Raw genomic sequence first — 17,842 nt, 5'->3', positions numbered from 1 at the left:
TCGTCCTCTTGTCTTCAATAAAACTTTGAGGAATTGCAAGTGATGATCTATTCTGGAACACGAAACCGGATTACTTTCTCTGTTTAAAAAGATTCAAACCTGGATTGCAGTTTTGAAAACATGGAACTTTTTCAGAAATATTCATTAGCACGATTGCTACCTCAAACTGCTTTGTTAAAGTAAATTCTTAAACTAAATTTGCAATGAACTGCTTTGTTAAAAAAACAAATCAGCCACGACAAAAAAAGAGAACATGTTGCTAGTTCCTGGTACGTTGCATCCTCCTTTGGGATCGTAGTGTAAAATCAATGACCCTAACATTGACTCAATGCTCTCATAGATGCTATGTGTGATAAACATAAGGTTCAAACACCTCAAAAGTATGAACATTGAGGTTAAAGAAGAACTTCATAAAGATATATAGATATATTGTGAGGAATTATCTATATAGTATTTTAATTAATTATTAAGTCGATCATTTACATAATCACGACTCCAACGATTAATTATAATACTATCCTGGTAGTTCAGGCACGAATTTTATGCCCAAGATCGGAACACATGCCTTTCTAACATACACATCACAATAAACCTTAAGAAAAAATGAGTAAATAAAATTATATTATAAGTTCTTAAGCATCCAACTATTTACTACAATTTACGCAAAAGAGAAAACTAAGTAGTGGAAGAAAAAACTATAAACAACGAAAAAGAGAGCAGCGCCACATACCCTTAGGCACCACCTAAAAGTTACGCCAACAGAGTAGAATGCACTACTCATGCCTATAGCCGAACACCATCTCTTCCTCACCTGTAGAACCTAAAAGAGCAGCATGAGTATGAAGTTACTCGCAAAACTTAATCCACAATAGATGCTTATAAATAGCTCGACTTCAAAGATTATGCATTTGGATATTAGCAAGAGACAACCATATGGTTAAGTAAAATTCATAAGCGAAAACAAAAATGATATACACATGTGAGCATCTATAGTTAAACCAACATACCAACTTACCCATAACCACCAGCCTGCACATAAGTGTATCTGAAACCATAACAATAATATATGCGAGTAGAACCAACTTAACCACCACCAACATCCCACATTCGTAACTTTACGACTGATGCGAATGGACAAAAGCATGCTCATAATCGAGAGCGTGACAATTCGAATTGATTATACACCTTGCAGGGGATACTCCTTTACCCACATGCCTCAGTTCTATTCTCTTGGCTTCCAAGACAACTTTTCTCATACCCGGAACTACCCACTCGCAATGCCTCTATCGCACCGAGGTTACCACAAGCGTGTCCCAGACACCTCCGGCTCCTCGCCACCTTGCTCCTCGTTCTTTTTTCATACGTGTCATAGGGCCGCAAGATGAGCGTTAGCACGGCATATGGTACTAGGTTTACCTTACCATTAGATCATGGAAAGTGCTAAAGCCAATGGCACTGACGAACGATGCTTAAATTATGCGGAGCGATCTATGGTGCTCGGGCTCCTCTCCTGAACTACCCAGAGGAACTCCTCCGGGGCAGAAGATACCCCTAGCACCGCCCACATTTTGCCTCATCCTCACCACTCATCTAACCAACCACATTAACTAATATAGTTATCATTGTGTCAGTATTAAAGCCTATGCTCGCAAGTGATGAAACATTTCACCGCTCAACTTCTCTAGATGACCTATTGCATTGCTAAGCATCACGAATCAACTTTGAAGTTAAACAACATCAAGTTAACCCATGCTACAAGGATACAAATCAACAATAATTCAAGTAGGAGCAATGCAAAACAATATAGGTTCTACCCATAACACTGACTTGGGAACTCTAATTATGCAAATATACATACTGCATAATTTATCAAAGTATATCATACGAGATCTAAAGTACTAGGTAGAGTATGCTTATGTGCTTGCCTTGCTGCTCAGGTGACCACCTAAAGCTACCCGTGCAAAACTCACATAACTTGGGCAGATTGGTGTCGTCATCACTCACTTGGGTCATCGGCTCAATGTTCTCTAAAATGAAACACAGATGCAATGCATAAATAACCAACAATGGAAAAAGGGTGCATATGATGCATGCTTGAATAATAATAGAGTGTCATGTTTCGAAAACATTTGTAAAAGATCGTCAAAGGCTTAGGGTTTCGAAGTTTGAAATCCTAGGCAAGATAAACTAAGTGCTTGAAGCTTTCAGTGGCTAGTGGTCAGACCGATATTAAAGCGGGGGTCAGACAGCTGGCATATAGAGGGTTTTGGCCTCTGCGGTCATACTACCGACCAATGGTCAAAGCGACCCTAGTGGCGGTCTGACTCCAGTATAGGGTTTTCCACTCAGATAATCCGGCCCTCACTGGCGGTCAGACCAGTCCAACAGTAGTCAGACCGCTAAACCTTGTCGAAATAACTTTGCGAGGTCGTCGGTGAGGATTCCGACGAGACCTTCAGCGATGAAGGGCACCAAAGCACTCCACTAGACTAGGTGAACATTTTACGTCGTTGTTCGGGCACCATGCATGGCCCAAACAAAAAGTGGATCTAGGTCTAGGGTGGGGTAGGGTTTTCTGGCAAAAAAAAATCAAAACAGTGATCGCCACGGGCTAGAAAAAGACAGAAGAAGGGTATAAGGAGGCTCAACTTGGCGTGGGTGAACTTTGTATTGGATCAGAATTCTCTGTGGAGGCTTCGATCTGCCGATTCGACTCCCAGAGGGTGGAACAAGCTCGCAGTGGACAAAACAGTGAAGAACCGCTTCCCAACGAGGGGGAAGATCTCGAGGGAGTCTCTGGGAAGCTTGGGCAATTCCTTGCTGTCGATCTCCAGGCTTCAAGCATGTTGAACAGAGCTCTCCTTTCTCTCTCTAGGGTTTGGGAGAAGAGGGAGAGAGAGAGAGCAATGTGAGAAAGTGAGAGAGAGATCGATCACTTAAGTGCCGCCTCTGCTGAGTTCTGGCAGTCATATTACGGGGAGGGTTGGTCAGACCGCGGGAAGCACACGTGGCAAGTATACACGGCTGTACACCTGGCGGTGAGACCGCGGGCGAGCCAGGTTAGACCGCGAGGAGGGTTTTGTGTTGAATTTTTCCTAAGTCTTCCCCTTGTTGCATGCTTCTTCTTCTCCAACATATATAGGATTTTCCTAAGGTCTCTAAACTATATTCACACACTTTTGTAACATACTTAACTAAGTTTGATACACAAACACGTATGAACACATGAGAGGATGATTACGCATGCTTAAACGCATAATTAGCATTTTAGGATGTGACATATATTGTTTAAATAAGTGATCATGGTGTTAAGAGCATCACTTGTTTGGATAGGTATGTTTTTTTTAGCCGTACTATGAAGATGGGTTTGGGTTTAGTAGCTTGATGTAGTGTCTTAAGATTAGTTACCTAGTAGGTGTTTCACACTAGGTTTGACTAGCTCTAATAGACCCGAATGATGAAACAAGGCATCAAGGAAGACAAGCCACGAAGATCGGGACTTGAGAAAGTTTAAAGTCGATAAGTACACCTAAAAATTAGTTACCACAGGATACAATGATTATGGGTAGGAGGTAAAAAATGTTTTTCAGGTTTCGAAGATTAAGTCACCATATGATGTCATGGCACCGTATGATATGGTGGCACATGAGACGGTGCACCATATGTCTGTTCCAGAGGAGTTGCAAGTCAAGGAGATCCAAGGTTAAGTCACTGCACCATAAGATGGTGCAGTGTACTTTATCTTCAAAAAATTTCAAGCTTCGAAGGATAAGATCATCACATGATGCCTTGAGTGTCTGATAGGTTCCAACAGTCGACTTTTTGACCGTTGACACAATGCTGACCGCATGATGTTGTGGGTCACCACATGATGCAGTGAGTAGGGATTTTGAAAGATTCCCACCAATGGCTAGTTTTTGAGGTTGGCTATATAAATATCCCCACCACCGGTCATTTGAGGTCGTTGAAGCTTTCGGAAATACACTCACTCATCTTGGAGTGTTTCATAGCCATCTTTAAGTCAAAGTTGAATATCAAGGTAATTAGCACAAGATTAATGATTTGATTACTAATAGTTTAGATCCAATGTGCATCTAGCTAAGTGATTAGCTTAGAGTTGGATCAAGTGAGTGATCCACACTTCTCTTGATGTTTGCCTACACCTAGACTAATTGGTGGTTGGTCAGTCTTGCGAAACCTTCCAACCGAGTTTGTGAAGTGGACATAAGTTTTGTAAGCAGGAGGAGTGACCCGTGTAAGAGCGGCAAAACACTACCTTTGTAAAGATAGAAGTGAGCATCCAGGTGCACTTAGTAGGAGACCTACTGGTGTGTGGGGAGCTCTAATGGTAAGAGCCGTGAAGTTATCTGACTAAGGAGCTTGGCAACTCACCGATACTATGGAAAAAACATCATGCCAAGTTTGTGTTCTCTATCTCATTTTTATTTCCCACTTCTATATTGCACTTTTATATTTCCTTGAAAGTCATGGTTTCAACTCTGAACAGGGGCTCTGGTTTGGGATCTTGTGTGGCCTGGTGGCGCAGGTGCTCTTGCTCCCCTCCATCATCTTATGAACCAACTGAAACAAAGATGTAAGCATAAGTTTAAGCTTCCATGCGCGCGTTTGGTTTAGTTGTTCTCATCTTGTACTGAATGTTGTTTGTCGGGTCTACAGGCTCTGAAAGTGAAGGATCAAGTTTTCAGTTCTGCTCTTCCTCCAGACATGTCAACATCAGATTGTGTTGAGAAGACAAAGGGTTGCCGTTTTATTGGAAGTAATGCTCAACATCAAGGAGGCATTGACGCAAGAAGGGCATGTGTTGATCTAGTGAATTTTGATGGCCATGCTGGTCATTTAAGCAGTTTTGTTCGTCCTCGTGCCTTAAATAAAACATTGAGGCATGCATGCAAGTGACGATCTATTCTGACACCAGACCATCTTACTCTCTCTATTGAGATAATTTCAAAACTAGATTGCAGTTTTGAAACGATGGAACCGTTTCAAAAACTTTCATTACCATGATTGCTACCTCAAGCTGCTTTATTGAAGTTTTTTTTCTCGCGCTGTTGCACGGAAGATTGTCATAAGATGCGAGGCCAATACCATGCTCTCATGCTCTGGTTTCGACTGCATACATATTTTAGCTTGTTTCAGTCTCAGCATAGTATGGCTAAGCAACAAAAGGCTCGATATTTCTCTAGTTATAATTGGAGTTCCTAAGTTAACCTTGCCTACCTCAACATATGGGAAGGGATCCTCTTATGTAAAGTCATGGTGACATGATCGTTGAAATGTGGGTCAACTTTCAGTGGGCTCCATATATCAGCGATCACGTCATAGGGTGACATTACGTCTTAGGAATCCTCTCCCAACATATGTACCTTTGCACTGAACAAGGATAGCAAGAAAAGAATAGTGAAAAGACCGAAGAGGAAAGAGCTGTGTAGAGAGCTCCGGAAAGAAATTATATCTTCTAGCAAGACATTCTCCGAGCAAGCAGAAATCCTTCGAGCAAGAAGCCAAGTCATCGATAATCAAAGGAAGGTGTGAGAATTAAAATGGCTATGGCTGATCCAGACCATTTTTTTTGGCACGGCATGAATTAGACACTGAACTCATACTGCAACAATGTTGGGAAAAACAATTAGGCATGGGCGCAGCCTCAAACATGGGATCCCCTTTCTCCCCTGCTTTTTATCCTGACCATCGATCCTCTACAGCATCTTCTGGATCTAGCTGTCCAAGACAGGCTTCTGAGCCGCCTGAGGGCGTAGCCCGACAATTCGCACTTCAGTATATGCCGATGATGCAGTGGTCTTCATCTCTCCAAACAGTGAGGACGTTTGGGCCCTCGCCGAAATCCTAAACAAGTTTGGTGATGCCACTAGGCTAAGGACAAACAAATCACTAGTGGTGCCAATAAGATGGGGGAACCTCAATCAGCCTGCCATTCTAGATAGGCTCCTGGCCACGACAAAAACATTTCCAGTCAGATATCTGGGGCTCTCACTCTACGTGAGAAGGCTAAAGAGAGTAAACTGTCAACCTCTATTTGACAAAGCGACTAGCACTTTGGATGGTTGGAAAAGGCAACTATTAACTCCGAGCGGGAGGCTAACACTAGTCAATTTGGTTCTCTCATCCCGGCTGATCTTCCTGCTAACCACCATGCATGCGTAGAAGCAGATCATCAAACTATTAACTCAATGAGAATGTGGTTCCTTTGGGCTGGATCGGAGGACTTGACAGAGGGAAAGTGCAAGGTCAACTGAATGCGGGTTTGTAGAGCAACAAACATAGGTGGGATGGGCATCCTGATTCCGCAAGACTTTGCTAGGGCTCTCCATTTGCAATGGCGGTAAAGCTCGCCAACACCCCTGGATAGGAAAGGATATCCCGTGCAACAACACAGACAAGCTGTTATTCGCAGCCTGCAACACCATCTCCATCAGAAATGGTGCATGAGCAATCTTCTGGCACTGTGCATGGTTTCAGGGCAGTCAACCAAAACACTTCGCTCCACTAATCTTTTTTATGTCCAGAGTGAGAGAATTCTCACTAGCTAACGCCATCAACACAAATTTTTGATTGCTGGACCTAAACCATATTATGGGATTTACGGGCCAATTCATCACAGAGCTAGTAAATCTATGGTGTGCCGTACGTCAGGTGCAACTGAGACCGAATATCCAAGATGAACATCACTTGGAAGTTCACAATGCATACCGAGTACTCAGCAGCTTCTGCCTACAAAGCACAATTCCTAGGCTCTGTGGGAACTAATTTCCATTCTTTGATTTGGAAGGTATGGGCACTGCCGAAATGCAAGCTTTTCGCATGGTCGGTGGTGCAGAACAGACTATGGATGATGGATAGACTACTTTCAAGGGTGCTCTGCAGAAAAATGCTAGAGTTTAGCCTCCACCCTTCCATGGAATATAGATTTGCTAGGCGCATCTGGACCTCCATGTGTAGTGGGTTGCACATTCAGCACTATAGCTAGACTCGTGGACGTTGGCACCATCCACCCACAGCTGGTGGACTACCTTAGCTTCTTCACAAAACCTCCCAAAGAGGGGTATGAGATCGCTGATCATACTTAGTTTGCTGGGAGATTTGAAAAGAACGCAACACCATAATCTTTGAGAGAAAGGCACATCTGCACCACATATTGCACAAAGGGTCAAGGAAGAAGCCAACCTTTGGGCCTTAGCGCAGGCGTGGCATCTAGGGCGCCTGTCACGTCCCAAAATATTAATTATGTAATTATGCATGCATAATCGTTATCACATGTGCTTGCACGTGTTTGAATATCAAAAATCGGTTAAACATGTCTCAAACACCTTATAGATGGTTTAGAGAACTTTGGAGAATCCTTACATACCTTGGAGAAGGAAAAGAATAGAAGGAGGATGATGAGGGGAGACTTAGAAAAATTTTAGAAAAAGAACCCCCTCGCGGTCTGACCGGTGTCACCCGCGGTCTGACCGTCAAGTACCTTGTCACGTGGGCTGTCACGTGGATTTTCCGCGGTTTGACCGCCTGAGCTCACGGTCTGACTGCCACCATACAGAGGCTCAGGTTAAATGGATCGATCACTTCCTTTTGCTCTATTCCTCTCACTTTTCTCTCACTCTCCCTCTCTCCACCCGACCCTATAGAGAGAAAGAGAGCTCTACTCGTCGCGTTCCAAGGCCGGAGATTGGAGGTGGGAACTCCCATGAGCTTCCGTGAGGACTTTCCCAAGTTTTCCCCCTTATTCTCCCTCGTTAGAGACCCGTTCATCGAACGCAAGCTTCACCACCAATCTGGGAGCCAATCCGTGAATCATAGCCTTCTCGAAGCATTCCTATCTATAGAAAGCTTCCATAAGCTGAAGTGAGTTATCCCCTACCGTTACCCTATTGTTTTCGAGCTCGATTCGACCCTCGTGTCATTTAGGCCCAAGTTCAACCTAGCCTAGATCCAATCAATGGGGTATTTTTGAGTTTAGCTTGGTGAATGATGTCCAAATCATTTTAGAAACAATCTACTAGTTCCATAGAGCATTTTGGTACTCTTCGTTGCCAAAAATTTTGCCAGAATCCTCGCCGATGACCCCGCAAAGGCGCTACCGGCAAGGTCTGAAGGTCTGACCGCCGCTAGGGCCGGTCTGACCGCCAGATGGGACCGAAGCATCCAAGTTGAAAACTTATACAGGAGTCTGATTGCCACTTGGGCCGATCTAACCGTTGGTGGGCGGTTTGACCACCACCATGCTTATGGTCAAACCGTCAGAGGCCAAAACTCTCTACTGGCCGCCGGTCAAATCGCCACCTCTACGTCGGTCTGACCATCAGCTTGTTAAAGCTAGGAATACTTAGGTTACCTTGTCCGGGGTTTCAAACTTCGAAACCCTAATCATTTAGTGGTTTTTTGCAAATGTTTTTGAAGCTCAGCGCTCTTGTATATTTCAAGCATGCATCATTTGCACATTTTTTTGTTGTTATTTGTTTATGCATTGCATTTTGATTACAGTCTGTCTTCTGGATAGAAACACTCTAGTGTTGCCATGCTTTGATCACCGGATTATCCAGTGAGGCTTAGCCTTCATTCTTCAGCACGACACTCTTCTCTAGAAGAATTGCTCCAATGAGCACACTTTCTAATCACCGAACCTTCCGGTGATATCTCCAGGCCTCTTTCCTCGTTTGTTAAATATGCTCTGGTAAGTTCAACACCCAGAGGACCGGACCATCCAGTGAGGCAAATTTTTCTGGTACTTCTCCAATTCATACCAACTTTGTCTCGGTTGTTATGGATTCTTCATGTATTGCATCCATGAGACCTACTATCATATATTCTTGACAAACATGTTAGTCACATTGACTATATTATCATTAATCACCAAAATCACAATCATAGCCTAATAGGGTAATTTTTGCTACAATATCTCCCTTTTTGGTGATTGATGAAAACACAACCAAAGCAAGTGGCAAATAATAAATGATTCAAATGTATAGATCATAAACGATCACAAAGTATTACCACATTGTTTGAATACATGTTCTTACCACTTAATCCCCTCTGGCTGTGGCTCTCCCTTTTTCCATCGCCACTATCTCCCTTGATCGACCCATGGAAGAGCTTCTTCTTCTTCTCTTCTCCATAATGTTCATCTTGCAACTTGCATCTTTCTTTGGTCATCAAAATTCTCCCCATTTATCAACAATCTCCCAAAAAGGCTATATGTACATGTTGAACTCAAAGGGAAAAACATTATAGCACATGGGAGAGAGCTTCACAAATTATGATCCAATTAAAATGATATCAATTGTATGGATATCACTACAAATGAATGATACCAACTGTAGGCTATGAAAGTATGGATCATAATTTATGAAACTCACATAATATAGTCTAAACTCCCCCTATATGTATGCATACATATGATGAGAAAGAAACATATGCACAACTAGACAATATGTCAAGATAGGAAGTTTAAGTTATATCATGCATGGATGTATCTTAAATAAATAAAAGATTTGACAATGATACCAATTGAACCATTTAAGTATTGCATACCTCCGGAAACATGTTGATTGCTCCATGAGATTGCAAGAGATACAACTTGCAACACATGTTAGTCTCAAAATCACAACCTATAGGATATACTCCCCCTAAAAGTATGCATACAAGTGTTGAATACTTGTGATATATTGCAATTATTATTGATAAAAATGGACATTTATCCTATAGATTGGATCATGGCACATGAAGGATACCAATTGTAAAAACTAGTGCCAAGAAATGAACCTGCAACTAATAAACCATATAGGTTGCTCATGGGTTAGAGATAAATACAAGAAATCTACCATATAAAAACCTACACTAGGCATTGCAATAAATTAAATAATTATTTGTAATCCTAGACGAAGCAAATAAGCTAGAAGAAAAAAACAAAATGCATGAACATAAGTTTAGCTACCATTTACCTCTTTTACCCTTGGATGGGGATTTGGGTATACGATGATCATGATTTTCATCAAAGCGCCCAAATTTGTATACTTGATTTCTTTGCTTGAACCTTCACTTCATCTTGTGAGCCAAGTCTCCAAATCCCTATAGTCGCTTCGGGCTTTAAATCTTCTTTAGAACCCAAATCGATTGGGGCCCTTTCATGTTGGTGATGATTTCTTTGGGCACCCAAATGGGTTGGTTCCACCTCCAATCCTTTATCCCAACCATGTGTGCAACCACTTTACCATTGTCCTTTTTCTTGAGCTTGTAGTGATTGCTTCTGATCTTGTTCTTATAGTTTAGCTTGGTGTAGAGGTTGGAGGTCTTGTTAGAGAGATTCGTCATCTTCTTCTTCTCCTTTGTCTCCTTCACTTTCTTGCATTGGAATGACTTGTGGTCTTCTTGATAGTATTTGAAATATGTTATCTTGAGGATGTTGGACATGTCCTTTGCCTTTAAACTCGCAAAGTCCTTTTTGAGCTTCTCCACTTCTTGTTTAAGCTCATCATTCTCTTGTGCAATGAGGTTGTTAGATAATTCTACAACAACATTATTAATACAAATCTCATTGAAAAAGGGTGAGCTAGATAAAATAATTAAATCATCACAAGAAGTAGAAACATCTACCTTAGGATTAAAATTAAATAGAGAGGTAGATTGCTTTAAAGGAATCTTAGTTTGAGATTCAATGATAATTCTGATCTTCCTCCCCAATCTAATATTATAGTCCCGATGTATATAGAAGTTCCCTTATGGTCTAATTTCGAGCAGTAGTAAATGATGCGAAGCTATTCCTCCCGGAAAGAAAGGATCAAAACCTTCTGCGCCCCACGCAGGACTTACAGCTTGTACTTTTCCAGTTAGTCCATAAGGATCGGACACCCATATCTCAAATTTAGCTTTAAGCTCATCATGCTTCTTGTTTAGAAAATTGAATTTTCTCAATAATTAGAAACAAAGGTAGCATGAATGTCATTTAGTACATTGAATTTCTTAAGTTCTTTAGATTGTTTTTTAAGGACCCTTTGTTGCTCATTGATGAAATGAAAAAGTTCATCATAGGAGGGAGATTCTTCGTCGAATTCATCATCACTTACATCTCTATCCATATCTTTGGCTATAAGGCACTTGTGAGATGAACTGTGCGATGACGATTTGTGTGATGATGACCTTGAGAAAGAGCTTTTCTTGAAGGGGAGGATGTTAAAGCTTTCATCACTTGAGCTTGACTCTTCATCATTACTCACTCATCTTCCTATGCTTGTGAATGCATTGGCTCTTTCCCTTGTCTCCCTCTTGTTCTTGGTCTTCTTCTTCTCCTTCTTGATATGATCAATTATGTGGACCAAGTCTTCAATGGAGATAGGATGATCAACTTTGGCATTGATCCTCTCCATGTTCTTCTCTAACTTTAAGAAGAGCTTGGCCATCTCATGATCAATTTCTTCACCATTTGATGTGCTTTGATCATCCTCTTTATCGCTCTCTTCATCTTGATCACCATCATCTTCGCTTGAACTTGACTCTTACTCTTGTCTCCTCATTCTTGCCTTCATACGTTGGCATTGCTTGTGAGAGCAAGGTCCTTTGTGTCAGATGAGGAAGAAAATTTCATCCCTATGTTTATTGTCATCTCATGGGCGGTGATCTTGCTGAGCATTTGACTTGGAGTCATCTTCTTTATGTCATTATTGTCATAGACGATGGAGACTATCAACTTGTACTTCGGAAGAAGAGCTTGAAGTATTCTTCTCACCACTTGATCATCTTCAATTGGCGTCAATTGATCTCATTGATAAGAATATTCAAACGTGAATACATATCATTAGCACTTTCATAGGGTAGTTGCTTGATGTTATTGAGCTTAGTAACAAGCATGCGGCTAGGGTTTTAGGAGATTGTGTGGATAGCTGCGGCTAGGGTTTCAGAGTGGCTCAACCTCTGCACGCCCTACCCACACCTCTGCTTATATAGAGCTTGCCAATGGGCTCACACGTTGGAAGCCCTTTAGGACTCTGACTTCTCATGGATCACAATCCAATCAAAACTCATATACGAATCCAATTCGCATGTTTTGTTCCAACCCATTAAGTATGTGACCCGTTAGGTTCTTATACAAACGGCTACAACTCAGAAACTCTTTTCAAACTGAAATCAATAGTGGTCCCTAGCAAGATATGTTGACTCCCGAGTATACATAAAAGATCATATTAGCTTAACCTTGATATACACATACACTAATCCCTTCGCCTCACGATACCAATCAAGCTCAAGGCGAGATACGTTCCACTCTTGTGATAGCTCGACCATTCACTCGATTAAGCAGTGGATTCATCATGATTAACTCTTTTAATCATATTGGTATGGTCATGCACTTTCTTAATCTAACTACCTTAAGGGGCCCAGAGATATCTCTCCCGTTATCAAGGAGGGACAAATTCCATCTTTATCACTCATACCCCATGTCATGTTTCATGACAAACCCGAAAACTACCTTTATGACTACCCTGTTATAGAATAGCGTTTGCCAACCTCAAAGTATGCCACTACACATTCTGAGAATCAATGAAGATCTCAGATCTAATGATCCTGCAGGTACACCGTTTGAGATAACAACCGATGGCATAGCATAAATAACAACCCCAGCAGTATCTCAAGGTGGGTCTATCCAACATCATGTTCTATAGTATAAATATCCACATTATTGACCTGATATCTCTATACCTATGATCCATGAAACGTGATCATCAATTAATACATATGCTGGTCTTATGTATCATCACAATGATATACGACTAGGGATCAACTAAGAATAACATCTTGCTATAAACAAAGAGTTTCATGAACAAGTCACATACTTACTAATCAATGTAAACAATAGTTATTTTTGGAATAACACATTATTTGGTAGTACATGAACATAGACGTATGATACAATCATCTCTATGATTGCCTCTAGGGTATATCACCTTCAATCTGACCCTTGGGCTTGCAAAAAATAAGTCTTTTTTACCAGGGGAAACTTGTGCCATCGAAAAGTGGAGCACTATTGGAATTCATTCCAACCCCGAATCACAACTCACTAGGTGGTGAAGCCTAACCAATCACAATGAGACTAAGCCTCAAATGCCACTTGAATTGATAAAACCTTGTCAAAAGTGTGAAGCTCTAACACAAATTGAAGAGCTAGATGTGAGCCCTTGGTCTGATACCAATTGAAGGGATCGGTGATGTCCTAAGAGGGGGGTGAATTAGGACACTTACAATCTATTTGGCTCTAAAAACTACACACGATAAACCTATATCAATTTCTATCTATATGTGCTCTAGGTTATCTAATATGTCTACTCTACTGATCAAAACATTTACAACTTATCTAAGAAAGTAAATTGCAAGAATGTAAATGTGGAAACGTAAATGAGGTAGAGAGAGCAAACTTGGCACAAGAGAGTTTTATCCCGTGGTATCGATGGTATGAATGCCACCCTCTAGTCTATGTTGGAGCTTCACAAAGGATATGGTCTCGATCAGCACACGGTCACCACCAAGTCACAAAGACAAGGCCTCCACCCGGATGAGTCACCAAGCCACCAAGGAAATGTCTTACCAATGGCCTCTCTTCCGGTTCCTGAAAGTGCATCTAGCCCCTATGTGTGGTTTTGGTAATTAATGATAATATCTATGGACTAACAATGGTGTTGAGTTTGTTAGTAGGTTGTTTCGTAGGTGATCCATGTATGAGAGATATGCATGACCTCTAGGTGAATGGGGAGATTGAAAATGCATCGAGATGAATGAGCTCTAGGTGATGCTCGGGTAAGTGATGATAATGCCTATGGACTAACAATCATATTAAAAATTGCTATTAGGTTATTCCATAGGAGATGCATAAATGATGAAGTATAGATTCTTTGAGAAATGCTATGAGTTCAAAGAATTGCATCAAAATTTATTGAGATTTTAGTGATGCTCATAAGAAGAAGAAGAAGCTCAATAAGATTAGCAATAAGCTTGAATGCTAAGTTACTTGTGGAGATCAAGTAACTGAAGGTATGACTTGTTAATAAAGTTTTATGACTAACCTGTGTGCCATGTGTTTAAGAATTAGTGGGGTTAGGTTTTATATGAAGATTGACAATATGCATGAAGGCTAATAAGTTACTTGGGGAGATTAAGTAACTTAAGGTATAAAAGTTATCATTTAGGTTTTATGGACTAACCCATGTGCTTTGTGCTTGAGAGTGAGTTGGGGTTAGGATCCATAAGAAGATATAAGTTGAATTGAAATCATATGTGCCAAGAGTGAAGAATAATAGTGGACTCCATATTTCATAAAGTGAATTCCTTGAAGATGTAGAATACAAAGTGGTTTTTTATGGTAAGATGGTGAAGGGTAAGCAAGACTCGGCTGCGATGGACCATCCGGTGGTGAAGGGCAAACAAATGGCTTGGCGCCGAAGGACCAAGGTGATGGTGAAGAGCGAGTGAAGGCTTTGCACCGATGGACCGTGCAAGGCCATGGAAAGCTATGGATGATTCACATCAATCATATGAAAAATCAAGAAGAGATGGAGTGAAGAATATATGTAAGTTGGCAACCCTCAAGGTTTGAAAGAAAGAAGCGGTACTTGAAAGTTTTCAAATGCTCAAAATGGTTCAAACGAGTTTTACCTTTGAATTTGAGTATAGGTATGCTGCACTATTAAGAGGGATGCAACATGAGCTATTTGTCGTATCTTAGTGCTCAAGAATTTCTAACCAAACCCATAGTGAGAGTTCTTTTTAGAAATCCGAAGCGGAAAGTGTTGAAGTGTCTAAATTGGGTTTCGAAGTGTTCCTAATTTGATCCTATATGTTTTAGGTCATGAATTCAGTTGGGATATGTAGCCCTCTGAATAAGCTTTCCATAGAGTCTAAAATCGTCGAAATTGGACTCCGGGATCAAAAGTTATCGCCGTTTTTCAGAAGTCAGCTGTGCTGAGTCCGAATATTCCGGGTTAGGCCGGATACTCCGGGTTGTCCAGAGTCTCTAGGTTAGGATCCGCCAGAGAGTCTTGTGTTGGGTTATTTCAGTTGACCCGGATACTCCGAATTACCCCGGATACTCTGGGTCAGGCCAGAAAAGTCTCCAACGGCTAGTTTTTTGAAGGTTGGTATTTATACCCCTCAACCCCCCCTCCTTTGGGGACGGCTGGAGCACGAAAAAGAACACTTCTTAGAGCCAAAAGAACTCCTTCCCACTCCATTTTAGTGAGATATTTGAGAAGAAAAGTGAGTTGGGTTGTGAGATTGGAAGATTGAGTGCAAGTGAGCTAAATCCAATCTTGAGCACTTGAGTTCATCGGCAAGAAGTTTGTGAAGCATTTGTTACTCTTGGAGGTGAAGCCTCCTAGCCAGCTAGGTGTTGCCCGGCGAGCTCCCGTGCTTGTGGTGAGCCGTGGGAAAGTTTGTGAAGGCTTCGATTTCTCCACCGCAAGGGAAGAAATCAAGAATAGAAGCCAAGCTCAAGTGTGACCGAGCTTAAAGAGAAAAGTGGTTGAAAGAGACTCGGCTCATTGGAGCTTCCTCAACGAAGACGTAGGATTCACGGTGACGAATCTGAACTTCGGGAAATAAATCTTGTGTCTCATCTTTTGTTCCCTTTCTTTTGAGTTCTTGCTCAATATTTGTGCATATTGCTTGATCTACTTGTTCGTGTGTATTTGATTGTAGGTTCTCTGTGGATCTACATGGAATCATCACTTGGAACACACGACATTACTTAGTTTGAGCTAGAACTCTTTACCTGTACTTCAAATTCAATTTCAAGCCCAGTTCTGTACAGAACCCGGAGAATCCAGATCAGTCTGAAGATTCCGGAACTGTACAACCCGGAGTAATCCGAATACTCCAGTGAACCGTGTTTTCAGCCTCGTGAACAGTGTTTTAAGCCCTTTTCAATTAATATTTTCTTGCATATCTTTTGCTAGAATTGAATAATTGTTGTCACCTTAGGATTGTAATATCCACACTTATTTAGGGTGATTGTGCACTAGTTGAGCCTAGCATATTTAAGTTTTTCACTTATGAAAAATCCGTTAATTTATATTTCGCTGCAAGTTTAGGCCAACGGTAAAATGGGACGAATTTTTGTAAAAACGCCTATTCACCCCCCTCTAGGCGACATCATTGTCCTTTCAGTTCCTTACCACTGTGATCACTTCGGAGCTTGAGCCACCAAGACAAGGGTCTCCACGTCCCTGTACATACTTCTCGTAGCTACTCAACACCAAGTCGAAGGGTCAACAAGCTTGCCTGCGAGTCATCAAGACTCCAAGGTGTCACTGTACCACCTGGTACAAGGTTGGATCACTCCTTGACCCACTCTTTACAAAGCAATCACCTAGCAACACTCTCTCTAGGTCTATAAGCACTAATCACTCACTAATCTTGTGCTTAATCGCCTTGGATAATCACATTAAGCACTTTGGTGGCTTGGATATCTTCTCAAGTGTGTATGAGCTTCCTCTGTATTCCAGCAGCATGCCACACCATCAAATGACTGAGTGGAGGGGTATTTATAGCCTCAAACCTGTGCACTAGTTGTTAACCCAATGGCTCAGAAAAGTTGTTAACACCAGATGATTTGGTGAGAATAATAGTACTAACACTAGATCACCAGTAAGTACACTCTGACAAACTAGCCGTTGGAACCCCACCCAAGCCTCTATGAACACCAGATACTTCGGTGTATACTTCATCTCCATCACCGGACTATCCGGTGAGTTATCCTAAGCTATCCGAGCCAATTGCATCATCTCTATATAAATTGCTCCGGTGTTAGCATCCGGTGCACATCACTTCATCACTGGACTATATGATGCCTTGAACTTCGTTCTGTCTATTTGCACTGTTCATTGTTTGGTGTATTATCCGGTGTAGCCTTGCTTCATCACCGGACCTTCTGACGTGTTGATCTTCGATCTTCCACGGCTGCAACCTTCACTGGTGGAAATACTCTGGTGTGTATCTTTCTCTGATCATCGGACTATCCGGTGGGTTGTTCCATTTTGTCTTCTGGACAGAAACACTCTGGTGTTGCCATGCTATGATCATCGGACTATCCAGTGAGGCTTAGCCTTCATTTTTCAGCACGACACCCTTCTCTAGAAGAAGTGCTCCAATAAGCACACTTGCTAATCACCGGACCTTCCGGTGAGGTTTTCAGGCATTTCTCTTCCTTTGTCAAATATGCTCTGGTGAGTTCAACACCCAGAGCACCAGACCATCCCATGAGGCAAATCTTCCTGGGACCTCCAATTCAGGCCAACTTTGTCCCGGCTGTGGTGACTTCTTCATGTATTGCATCCATGAGACCTACTATCATATATTCTTGACAAACATGTTAGTCTCATTAACTATATTGTCATTAATCATTAAAATCGCAATCATGGCTTAATAGGGTCATTTTCGCTATACCTGGCAAGGAAGAAATATTGTTGTTACAAAAAAAGGATGCTCAAGATCTTATATAAAGGGTGAACATGGATAAATGCAAGTCAATTTCTACAGCCATGGCATCAAGTGAGAAACTAACTAGAGATCAAGGCATCAATTTAACTGGTGATGCACAATTTCAGTATGTAAGTGTTATCGGTTGTCTATAGTATGACAATAATCAGACCTGATGATATTTCCTTCGCAGTGAATCATGTGTGTCAATATATTCAAGAACCAACATATGCTCACTAGGCAGGTTTGAAAAGAATAATTCGGTATGTCAAATGCACCATTGATCAAGGACTCAAAATTCAGAAGTCAGTCACAAATAGGTGTGAAAAGAATAATTCGGTATGTCAAA

The sequence above is a fragment of the Phragmites australis genome, chromosome 5 (genome assembly GCF_958298935.1).
Source record: "Phragmites australis chromosome 5, lpPhrAust1.1, whole genome shotgun sequence".
Classification (NCBI taxonomy): domain Eukaryota; kingdom Viridiplantae; phylum Streptophyta; class Magnoliopsida; order Poales; family Poaceae; genus Phragmites; species Phragmites australis.
This window is presented reverse-complemented; position numbering follows the sequence as displayed.